The sequence below is a fragment of the Triticum urartu genome, chromosome 7A (assembly GCF_056163025.1).
Source record: "Triticum urartu cultivar PI428250 chromosome 7A, HENAU_Tu73, whole genome shotgun sequence".
NCBI classification, from domain to species: domain Eukaryota; kingdom Viridiplantae; phylum Streptophyta; class Magnoliopsida; order Poales; family Poaceae; genus Triticum; species Triticum urartu.
In genome coordinates, this window is record NC_141879.1 from 713,080,791 (window position 1) to 713,091,473 (window position 10,683).

Below are 10,683 nucleotides of genomic sequence, written 5' to 3' on the forward strand. Positions count from 1 at the left end.
GACAAATTAAGGGAATTTGTGTGCTGCTACATAGTTGACATGCCGGAGAGGAGAAGTTATGTACAAAAAGCATCCGACAGTCTAATGTTCATGGAGGATGTAGATGGCGGCGGCGGCACGAAGGAGAGAGAGGATCAATAGGGCTCGTGAGGAATATTTTAGGAAGGGCTCATGAGTTTTTTTAGGAAGGAAGAGCTCGTGAGTTATTGGGAGAGCTGCGCATGTGTCCTTGTTTTCTTATATTGAAAGGGTATTCTTATGTAATGGCACTGGTGGGTAAATTTTTATTGTTTTATGTTGTGAAAAAGAATTGTCTTCATCCAACGGTTATATTTCTTTCTCTACAAATTAAGCGGACGGATCTATCTAATTATTGTGGAGTTTTCTAGCATTTTCTCTTTTTTCTCGTGAGCCTACCAAGTAGAGGAAGGGCTCGTGAGCTTTTTTAGGAAGAAAGGGCTCGTGAGTTATTGGGAGAGCAGCGCATGTGTCCCTGTTTTCTTATAATGAAAAGGTATTTTTATGTAATGGCAATGGTGGGTAAATTTTCATTGATTTATGTTGTGAAAAAAATTATCTTCATCCAACTGTTATATTTCATTCTCTACAAATTAAGCGGACGGATCTATCTAATTATTGTGGAGTTTTCTAGCATTTTCTCTTTTTTCTGGTGAGCCTATCAAGTAGTTTTTATATATAAATAGATTTCCATATGATCTTCGGTCAGTATTTTCTTTTCAATAGCATCTAGTCTTTCCATAACATGCTCAAGAGTCAAAATTGTTTCATTAACCAAAAGAGGTGGTGAGCCCACTAAATTTCCCATAGCATTAAGATCATCAAAAGGAGGACTCATTAAGAAATTTCCACCGGTAATCATATCAAGGACGAATCTATACCAAGTGGTGATGCCAACATAAAAACAACGCACAAGCACAACGGTAGATTCCTTACAAATATATCTATTATGAGCATTGCAAATTCTATACCAAGCATCTTTTAAATTTTTCTCCTCCTCTTTGTTTAAAGTTGAGGACCTCGTCCTCGGGAGTGCAAACAATATAGGAAGAACTATCCATAACGGCAAACAAGAATGCATGCAAAAACAGATCTGGCAAGAAAGCGACGAACGTAAAAGAGAGGCGAATAAAACGACAAATTTTTGTGAAATGGAGGAGAGGAAAATGAGAGGCAAATAGAAAATAATGTAAATTGCAAGGATTTGAGATCGGTGATTAGACTCAAAGGTCATCAGATCCCAACAAACACACCGCAGAAAGAGTTACATCATATGGATCTCCAACAGACCATTGTATTGAGAATCTAGCGAGAGAGAGAAAGCTATCTAGCTACTAACTACGGACCTGAAGATCTACAAAGAACTACTCACGCATCATCGGAGAGGCACCAATGGAGGTGGTGAACCCCGTCCGAGATGGTGTCTAGATTGGATCTGGTAGTTCTAGACTCTGCGGCAGCTGGATGAATATTTCATCGACGCTTCTAGGGTTTTGGAAATATAGGGGTATTTATAGAGCAAAGTGACGGTCCGGGGGACAGCCGAGGTGGGCACAACCCACCAGGGCGCCTGGGCCTCCTGGCGCACCCTGGTGGGTTGTCCCCTCCTTGGGACTCCTCCCATGTGCAACCAGGGCCAGTTGTGTTCCTTCTAGACCATAAAAATTCTCTGTAAAGTTCGTGGCATTTGGACTCCGTCTGATATTGATTTTTTGTAGTGTAAAAAACACAGAAAAACCAGGAACTGACACTTGGCACTATGTCAATAGGTTAGTACCAAAAAATGATATAAAATGACTATAAAATGATTATAGAACATCCAAGATTGATAATATAATAGCACGGAAAAATAAAAAATTATAGATACATTCGAGACGTATCAGGTACCAACCAAGACCAATTCCCTCCTTTAGTCCCGGTTGGTGCCACCAACCGGGACCAAAGGTCAGTTTCCAATGCCCCTCTTTGGTCCCGGTTCGTGCCACCAACCGGGACTAAAGGGCTCTGTTTCCCGCCCTTTTGGCTGCTGAAAACTGACCAGGTCCCGGTTGGTGGCACCAACTGGGACTAAAGGGGGCAATTGGTCCCGGTTGATGCCACAAATTGGGACCAAAGGATTTCCTATATAAACCAACACTTAGGAATTCCCCCCACCCGCCATTCTTCTCTCAAAAGCCACCAGGTTGCTACTCTGCTCCTCGACGCCGCGCCCCTGCCCTGACTTCGCCTTCGCTGCCGTCCTCGTCGACCCCGTCGCCGGCAAGCAGCCATTGCCGTCGCCTGCGCCCCTGCCCTGGACCATCCCCGTCGTCGCCGTCGCCCTGCCCCGCCCCCGTCATCACCGTCGCCCCTGCCCCGAGCGCACGCCCCTACCCCATCGACGTCCTCGCCGTCGACCCCACGCCCCTGCCCCTCCTCACCTTGGTCCGACCGATGCCCTCCCTATCCTCCTCCCTCTCTCGTTTCCCTGTATTTTTTCATATATGCATGTTTTTTGTTCATATATATGATGATATGTATGTGTATATATGATGATATGTCTAGATTTTTCATTATTGTTTTTGTTCAGATATATGATGATTTTTTTATAGAATATGATGTGTTTTTTGTTCATAGATGATCATATATATCATGTATGCATGGATGTGCATGGACTATGATGTTTTTTTGTTCATAGAACATGATTTTTTTTATTCATGGATTATTATTATTATTTTGTTCATGAGAGAGGCGGGGACATCGGACATTCATGAGAGAGGCGGTCCGGTCACCGGACATGTCATTAGGCATTTGTTTGGTTCATAGAAAACTCCTAGCACTTCAACATGAGGGGGACGTCAATCAACCCCCCCTCTCGCCCGTCCAAACTCTCGAGTCCACCCAAACCGGCCCGAATGATATGTGATAGGTAGTATTTTTTTCATAGAAAACTCCGGTAACTCTTCAACATGAAGGGCAACGTCGATCAATCAACCCCCTCTCGCAAACTGGGACTGAAAAAGCGTGGTCGATCTACCCCCCTCCCCGATAACTTCGACATGAGGGAGGGACGTCGGAAATGAATTTTGACATGCAACATTTTATCATATATCAAAGTTTGATCATATGTCAAAGTTTGAAATTTGACATATGCAGCATTTGATCATATGTCAAAGTTTGATCATATGTCAAACACTACTGCAGGATGCTGCTAATGCGACACTACGATTAGAGACCCTTCGACGAAACTGTGTGCGACGCCATAATCACAAACAGTGGTGTAAAAACCGTCAAAAAGGTGCAAAAAGATTGCGATGGAGGATGCATCAAACACGGTTCAGATTTCAGTTGCGTGTGCGATGCAGGGCAGACAGTTTAGCTCAATTAACTGTTTGCGATGAGGAGGAACAAAAGAAATGGGCAGCCAGATGAAGATGTCTGCGATGTACGGCATACAGTTCACTCGGATGAACTGTTTGTGATTAGGCAACACAAAATAAACGGTCAGCCAGATCAAAGGTGTGCGATATATGGCATGCGGTTCACTCGGATGAACTGTTTGCATTGAGACATGAGAACCGAAATGGTTCAAATGAACAAGATGTGTGTGATACACGGCAAACAGGCCTGTAATCAGAAATGTGTGTGAATACCGATAATAACATATACGCAAGTTCATCACGGGATCAGAATATTATTCTGATCACAACATGAACTTCCTGAGTTACACACCTGAACTTCCCTTTGTAGGAACCCGACCTTCAGTCTATCTTCGCAACCGTGTCTCCCCGCGCGAATTATTCTGGTTAGTCGTGTTCTATATGATATAAGTGTAATATAGGAACGGTTTTTAGCAACTAAATGCTCGTTTTAAATAGGAAATCACTCGTTTGCGGATTTTGCTCTCGGGTCGTGATGAACTTGCGTTTTTTGCAATTTTACTGCCCGAGTTGTTCGACCTGAACTTCCCCATGTGCTACGTTGAACTTCCACCAACATTGCCTAAATGGGGCTTGCGATATACGCTTGGAAAGGAATGGAAACCAGTATCACGACCCAAGTTAAATTTTTGACAAAATGTAAGCGGTTTAAGAGCAGTTTTGAAACCGTTTTTTCTACATACAAAAAACATGAATCGTATTTTCGATCTCATTTCTAAACCGTTTATCAGAAAGAGGCAAATTATATGGCGTTGGAAAGCTGCTGCAAAAACGCTCCTTCCACATATAGAAAGTTTTCTCTAATTCCCTACGGTTAAAGAGTAATTTAGAAAATTGTAAAATTTCGCAAACCAAACAGCCGAGTTCGTATTTTTGCTATCATTTCTAAACGGCTAATCCAATTAGGCAAATGATATGGCATTGGAAAGCTTATGAAAATGCGCTACTTTTTCATGTTAAAAGTTTTTTATAATTTTGAACGATTTAAAAGTAATTTAGAAAACAATGCAAGTTGCACCGAGTTTGTATTTTGGAGATAATTTTTTAATCGTACGTACGAATGCAGCAAATGATATGGCGTTGGAACGTTTGAGGAAATGCAAAAGTTTTTGGTATATATTGTTTCTCCCAATTCCTAACTGTTTTAAATCAATTTTGAAAATGGCTAAAAACGTATTTTAACCGTAATTTCTACAAACTTTATCGGAATGGGGCAAATAATATACCATTGAAAAGCTAAGGAAAATGCGAAACTCTTTCATGTTGATGGTTTTCTCTGATTCCTAGCTGTTTTCAGGTAATTTTGAAAATGGCGAGATCATTCGTTCTGCTTTTATTGCGAAACAGATTCTTCGAAAATGCACCTCGTGAAGAACCTGAGCTTCTCGGCATGTCTACTTGAACTTCACTCTGTTTTTGTTCATAGCTTTCCACCCACTCACCGGAACACTCATTGGAATTGAGCAAGTAATATACCGGTGGAAAGCAGATGTAAACACGCAACTTTCCCGTGTTGATCGTTTATTCATACTCGTGACAATTTTAAAAGTTTTTCATCTCAAGATCATTCAGTATAGTAGTCGAACTTCCTGTTGTTTTCACGTTGAACTTCTGTGACGTCTTTTCGTTTGTAATTTTCTCATTCATTTCGTCAGTGTTGCACAAATGATATTCTTTTTGTACAAACCTCTCTCACAATATTTTTTTAAACTTTCTCCGACCGGGGACATGAACTTACACAAATGATATTCCCTGTCATTTTGAAGTAAATTATAGAAATGACGAGATCATGATTTCTGCCTTCATTGCGAATGGAAACGCATTGCGTGAAGTAGTTGAACTTCTCAGGAATGTCTGTTTGAACCTCACTCTGTTTTTGACGTGCTGTTTTTTTGCACTACGTGAAGTAGTTGAACTTCTGGGGCATGTCTATTTGAACTTCACTTTATTGTATTTTTCTTATACGAAATACACACCATGTAGTACGTGAACTTCTGGTTGTTATCACTTTCAACTTCTCTCTGGTTTGAGGGAATTATTTTAAATCACAAAAAACAACATATTTTTTTATGTATTTTGGACATCTAAATACACGGTGAACCTCTCTCACAAGATTTTTTTGAACTTTTCCTCACCGAGCACTTGAACTTCTAGCAATCATTTTTTCGTTTATGAGTTGTTTTTAAAAGTGCAAAAAATGGCGTTGTGTTTTTATATTTTGAACAGGTAAATCCTAGGTTTTCATAAACTCTGAACTTCTCTGTTATTTCAATATGAACTTCACCTTCTTATATTTTGAGTAAACAATTGTATTCGAATTTTATACGGGAAAAATCAAACATGGAAATACAAGGTGAACCTCTCTCGCAAGAATTTTTGAACTTCCCCGGATAGAGCACTTTAACTTCTTTCAACAAACATTTTAAGCTTTTATTTTTCTATACTTTTGTTCTCACCTGAAATGCATTCCTTGTAGTACTTGAACTTCTCGTTGTTTTCACTATGAACTTCTTTCAATAGATACGAATTTTGTAATACATAAAAATGTGTTTTAAATGGTATACATGAAAATTTTAAACCATTCATTTGAGAGCAGTTTTTCATGTAAACATGTCTTATAAATTCGTTGTCGTTTGAGAGCAGTTTTCAAAATTGCAAAAAATGTTATTTTTTCCCCTATTTTTCAACATGTAAATGAACGACGGACGTCTCGCACATGAATTTTGAACTATGCCAGGAGGAGCACGTGAACTTCTTGCAATAAACCTTTTTAAGGTTTTTGTTTTCTATTCTTTTATTATTATCTCAAACGCATCGCGTGTAGTAGTTGAACTTCCCGCTGTTTTCACCTTGAACTTCTGTTACCTATTTTTGTTAAACCTCTCTCACAAGATTTTTTTAACTTTCTCAAGCCGAGCGCTTGAACTTCTAGCAAAAAAACTTTTAGCCTTTGATTTTTCACTGTTTTTAATACAAAATGCAGTACATGAACTTCTCGCAGTTATCAATCTGAACTTCTCACAGTTAGGTAAAAATATCTGAGTTTTTTATAGACATGGAACCACACTAGCTTGTTTATTTTGAACTTCATTGTGTATTTTTAGAAATGTGAAATTTGGAGGTTTTTTAGAAACATTTAACTTCATTATTTCAAATTGAACTTATTGGTTTTATTCTTTAATAACTAGAAAAATTCGAATTTTCAAATAATATCAAACTGCACCGCTTTTTCCAATTAAACTTCTTGGTTTTATTCTCTAGTAACGAGAAAACCTAAGTTTTTTTTACATGCATTGAACTAATCCTTTTTTTAGAATTGAACTTCTTAGATTTAATCTTTAGTATTGGGAAAAATGCCCAAAATGGCATTGTTTCTTGTTTTTGTTTTTTGAACTTCTAAATACTAGGTTTTAATATACTGAACTTCTGTGTTTTTTTAATTTGAGCTTCACATATTTTATGTTTTGAGTAAAGAATTGTGTTTGATTTTAAAATAAACATCGAATTTGACTTTTTCTATTTTTGAACTTCATGGTTGATTCTTTAATAACGACGGATATTTTAGTTTTTTTAATGGTAAAATCCTAGATTTTTTTCGTAAAGATCGAACCACTCGTTATTTTAGTTTGAAATTCTATTTATATGAAAAATAGAAAATTTCTTTTTTCCAACCCTTTTTTTGTTTTTTTCCTTTTTGTAATTTGAACTTCCTTATTTTATTCATCAGTAAGGAGAAAAAATTGAGGTTTTTATATACTATGAACTTCTTTGTTACTTTAAATCGAACTTCTTTAGTCCTATTCTTAAAAAAATATTTTTAAATAAGCATCAAACTTTTTTTAAAATTGAACTTCATACTTTTATTTTTCCTAGAAATGAAAATAATTTAAGTTTTTCGTATACATCAAACTACTCCTTTATTTTAATTTGATCTTCTCATTTTATTCTTTGGTAACAATGAAAATTTGAATTTTTTTATAAATATTGAACTTCTCTATTTTTCTAAATTCGACTTCTTGGTTTATTTCTGTTAGTAACAGAAATACCCTTGTTTTTCTAGCAAACATTTGAACCGATTCATTAGGAAGGTCAAGTCGGCCATCGCTAGAAGGTCACAAGTTGTTGTTGATCCATAGGAGCACGAAATCGTCGCCGGAGAAGGAAGAGCGGTGTGTTGTCATCGTCACTGGGGCAGGTTACTAAGTTGAACACCCTAACTTTTCTTTTTCTGTTCTGCAGAATGCAAGTGTGAATAACTTGACAACATGATGTACAAAGAGAGCTAGTGTTCCAGAAAAATGTACTTAACATACTTTTGACCTTCACAAATAGAACATTTTGACCTTCAGCCCCTTTTTTGGTTCCGACAACCGACTAAACTAGGCAAAACATATAATTATTTTTTGTTGCAGCTGAACTGATACACCAGGCAAAGCCGGCCTGCAATAGTGGCCAATTTTTCAGATAGATAAACACAAAACATTTGTTTTATGCACTGGAGTTTTGTTGTAGACACCTGAATATTTTTTCCTTTTGCACAAACTAATGTATGAAGAATCATCACATTTCACAAAGGTCATTTAACCAAAATATTGTGGGCACACAGACTCGCAAACAGGAGGTGCACCATATTTTTTAGGAACACCAAGCTTGAGTGATAGTGGAAAGAATTAATCATAAACTAAAGAGTATACTGATTAAAGTGTTTTACGTACACACAAGAGTCCAGAAGCTTTTCAGATAACAACATGTTGCCGTAGAAGTTATCTAATCAATTATGAAGTTAAGAAATGAAAAACAAGAGAGGAAAAACATGTCTGAACCTTCACATCCACATCACTCTTAACTTAAGTCCTCCTTCAAACCGCAAACTATTTCTTGGTACACATATGTGACCTTCTCCTGTCTATTCATTTGAACTTCTTTTCAAGACAAAAAATTCTGGCGTCAATTTTCCTAACATATAAAATGGAAGACAAACAAACTCATTAGCAGAAACAGATGGTGGGCAGAATGTTGTTCCCACGTTATCCACATACGTACACAAGTTGCTAAATTTTCTTTGATCTAATTTTTCAAATACAAGCACACAAAAAACCATCGAAGCAACATACCCTTTCACCATTTTCTGGTAAGTAGCTATACTGATGCATTATTTTTCCATTTTCTTTGATTCTTGAAATTTGTTCGTACAAGAACAATACAAGGACTAAACTGACAGAATTAGAGTTTCAGAATTAAACGAAAGTTGCAGCATGCTCCACCGCATGAGCCGAAGAAGAACCAAGGGAGCTCATTGCGTGTTGATGCATCCACCAGTTGCTGAAGAAATGAGCATAACATGAATTTGCTAATGGAGTGAAACACTAATGCAACTAACATATAGATACAGCTGAAATTCAGACACTACCTACCCGTGCTGCCATCATAGTGGAGATAGAAGGGAGATGGTGCTCGGTGGATGCGCTGATGGAGCAGAGTGCAGGCGCACTGGAGGAGGGTGCGGCGTAGCAGAGGGCAGGTCACACCAGAAGGGAGGGCAGGTCGCGCCAAAGCGAAGGGAAGTTCGCACCTAAGCGGTGAACCTCTCTCACAGAGTGGCAGACGGGAGGGAAAGCCATGAACGGCAGCATGCCCTCTGCTACATCGGGCGGAGATGGTTTGCGTCGCTGGAGGTTGGACGAGGATATGTCCATGGCCGGGGCAGATCAGCGAGGAGGAGCTGAGCGATGTTGAGGGCAGCCTAGGTCCCAGGGGATGCAGGGCGGCATACAAGAGGTAGGTGACAGGGTCGCGCGTCAGCGCTTCATGGCGGGAGGCGGCGTCGGGGTCGCACGCTGGTGTTTGGTGGCTGCAGGCGGTGGTGGGATCAGTCCCGAGCGGATCCGGGGGAAGAAGGCGGTCCGGTGGCCGGATCTGGGGGCGGTGGTGTTGTGGCGCTCGGATCCCGGGGAGGGAGCGGCACTGCGGACAGATTTAGGACCGGTGGCGGCGCGGTGGCTGGTTTCGGGGAAGGGGAGGGGGCGGCGCGGGAGGTGCGGGACTGGGTGGGTTTTCTTTTCTTTTTTTTCTCCATGGCTTCGGGAGTTCGGGAACGCTTCTTCGGGCCCTATATAGAGCGCTGCAATCCAAATAGTTATTTTGATCCCGAGATTAGAATAGTGCCACTATATATATATATATAGTGTTACTATTCATCACCCAGGGTGCAGAATAAGTTATTCTTCACCCGATCATTTCATAATTAAATTATGTTTCGAATTCAAATAGTTACATTCCTATTGATTCACTACGTAAAATTTGACATAAAAAATAAAAATATAGGTCATAAGACAAGAAAATTTGGAGTTTATGTGTATTTTAGAATATGTTTTTACGTTTGTAATTTTAGATAACATAAAATATTTTTTACGGCGATTACGGTCCCTTTTTGCGTCGGAAATAAGACAAAACTTACAGAACGTAAAATTACGGTGCATTGATGGTAAAATAGAGGGGGGGTGAAGAATAACTACTCCTCACCCAGCGTGACGAATAGCGCGACCATATATATATATATATATATATATATATCGGTTCTATGAGAAATTCTACTTATATATATGCACAACATGTACAATATGTAATATCGTAAAATACCAGCAAATGAAAATCAATTAAATGGAAAACTCAAAATTAAAGGAAAAAGAAATCATGAACCCAGAACCCCCCAAAACTTTTAGTACCGGTTGGTGTTACCAACCGGTACTAAAGGTCTCCCCGCCCCGGCGATGGCTCGTGCCACGTGGTGGCCCTTTAGCGGCAGTTCGTACTAAATCGGTACTAAAGGGGGGACCTTTAGTCTCCACCCTTTAGTACCGGTTGCAGAACCTTCACTGAAGGGCCTTACGAACCGGTGATATAGCCCCGTTTTGCACTGGTGCAGTCATAAAAGGTTAGAAGAATGAAGTGTTGGGGAACGTAGTATTTCAAAAAAATTGCCTGCGATTATGCAAGATATATCTAGGAGAAGCATAACAACGAGCGGGGAGAGTGTGTCCATGTACCCTCGTAGACCGAAAGCGGAAGAATTAAGTAACGCGGTTGATGTAGTCGAACGTCTTGGCGATCCAACCGATCCAAGTACCGAACGTACGGCACCTCCGCGATCTACACACGTTTAGCTCGGTGACGTCCCTCATACTCTTGATCCAGTTGAGGCTGAGCGAGAGTTCCACCAGCCCGACGGCGTGGTGACGGTGATGCT